The sequence below is a fragment of the Macrotis lagotis genome, chromosome 1 (genome assembly GCF_037893015.1).
Source record: "Macrotis lagotis isolate mMagLag1 chromosome 1, bilby.v1.9.chrom.fasta, whole genome shotgun sequence".
Classification (NCBI taxonomy): Eukaryota; Metazoa; Chordata; class Mammalia; order Peramelemorphia; family Peramelidae; genus Macrotis; species Macrotis lagotis.
Genome location: NC_133658.1, coordinates 836,935,448 through 836,937,931, shown reverse-complemented (window position 1 = coordinate 836,937,931; position 2,484 = coordinate 836,935,448).

Here is a 2,484-nt window from a genome sequence, read left to right as displayed (position 1 = left end):
GCTTTTGGGACCTGGATTGCATGGTGACTAAAAGCCTCATGATGGCTTTCCCACTCTCCCAACCCCTGGGCTTTGCTTCCCCTTTTCTCCCAAAGAGACAGACCTTCACTGAAGATCCTCCATGATGTCTACTATTGAAAACTTCTTCAAATCTTCTTTTTCTTGGTGGGATCTGCAGCTTGAACGTCAGTTCAGAGACTTCATTAATGTTTGGTAGGGAAAAGCTCCAGGAGAATGTTAACCTCACACTACTATCTTGGCTCCACCCTGGAAGTCCTGGTCCAGTTAGCAAATTCTTTTCTTTTTCCCTCACTTCATACATACCAAATCTTGATGTATCTATTTCAAGGTTCAAGGTTTCTCATTTTGCCAAGTAAATATTTTTAGTATGATTTTGAAGAACTTGTAAATGCAGAATCTAGTCTAACTCATTTGAAGTAACTTTGATTCTAATTTATATTAAATTCTACCAAATGATTCATACAGTATTCAATTAAGCAAACTCTTTTTTTAATTTTATTTTTTATTCTTAAGGATCTACATTTATTTTATATTATTACAATAATTTTGTTATAAGAGTAAACATAAAGTCCCCTCTCCCCCACCAAAAAAAGAGATGAGAAACCTCAAGAATAGTGAGAGGGAAAAAATGTTCATCTAAACCATCAATGATGAACAGAAGTCTCTCTGGATGGGACATTATCTGCATCATGGGAGCCTGTGAACCAGGCCACTTTTTCAAAATTTTTCTTCCAAGAGTTTTCCTTCAGCCCAGTCCAACATCACTTTGATGGCTAGGGTGGTGATGGCTAGGGTGGTCTTCGCAATCCCAGCAGCCCCCTGCAACACAACAGTGCAGGGTTGGATGCCGGTCTTCTGATCAAGATCAAATAAAGCCGACACCTCTATAAGCTGTCCTCACTCCTCTGTTCCCTGAGCATGTTCCCATCCTTGGATTAAGAGCATGTTGTTTCTCCTCTTTGTAAGGGTATTCTGGAAGGAGGAGTAGCTGTGTGTGAATCATTGGTGAAACAGTTCATGCTCCTCAGGATGAGAGTTCTTTTCATTCATGAACTGGAATTTCTCTCTCATTCATTCTTGGTACTTGTTTCTTTCATCTAAAATTATAATAAACACAGTACAGAAATGTTCAAGATTAAATCTTCTGGGGCATCTTTGGAAAAAATCAGATTCCATACACAGGTGATGTGCTACCCCTGGCTCTGACTTCACCTCATATCCCCTGGTATCCAAAGTAAGCCCCTAAACCTGCCTACAGCTCTTCTTAAGTTAAGTTTTTGAAACACAGTCCTGACAATAACATAGTCATGACCAGGAGTCTTCATTTTCTCTTTCTTCATACAACAAAGTCTAACTATCTCACAATTCAAGGCCTTTCTATTCAAGCATCCTTATTTCCTCCCTGTTTCTCCATATAGACTGTGAGTTTCCTACCCTCCACTGCTTAGTTAATATTAAGCCACTCAAGTCAAAATTCACCTCCATAAGCACCTATTAAGTGTCTCCAATAGGGCAGGGAGTCTGCTAAGAGCTGGGGATAATAAGAAAGGCAAAAGAGACCTGTCCTCAATCTAATAAAGGAAATGGCATGCAAACAATTATGTGCAAACAAGATACAGACAGGATAAACTGAATATAATCCCACAGGAAAGCACTAACAAAGGGGTCTCTGGGAAAATCTTCTTACAGAAGGTAGGATTCTAGTTGTGACTTTAAGGAAGCCAGGAAGCCTAGAGATGGTGATGAAAAGAGAGAATTGCAGACATAAGTAACAGCCAGTGACAGGGCAGGCACCAACTGGAATATCTTGTCCTCACCACAAAATATCTCCTCTCCTCTATCAAAATCATGCCAGGTCATCAAGACTCAAGACAGGTTCCAGCATCTTGGGGGATTTTCGTCTATCATTGCAGCTATATGGGATTTCTCATCTCCTACTGACTTCTTTTCTGTTATATCCATCTTGCTCTCCTCACTGATCACTCTGTATTAGTCATTATTCTTTGATGACAAGGATCCTGTGCTAAAAATCACAGAATGATTACATCTAGAGATTATCAAATCAAGGCTTTCCTTGGAGTGGGTGGTTTATTTCAGAAAACACTGATTTAATATGTAGGATATGCAAAGCACTGTAAAAAATGTCTATAATAACTCCAATAAAATTGTCCAGTCTCTTCATAACTAATACCAGTGACAGGAACTCTCCACATCATGATGCTGCTTCTCACTTTTTGCACAGATCTAAACTATTGGGAGTCCTACCTTTTACTGAGCTGAAATCTGACTTCCCCTTCATTGTGCCCCCTGATAGATCCTAGCACTAGCTTCATTTCTCTCCAGTCTACATTCTGAGTATATTCCACCATATCTCAAAGACCACTACATCCTAGGCATTCACTCCAGCCAAGGAATTAACACAATGGAACACCCTCCACTCCCAAGATCTTTTCCTCAGATAGG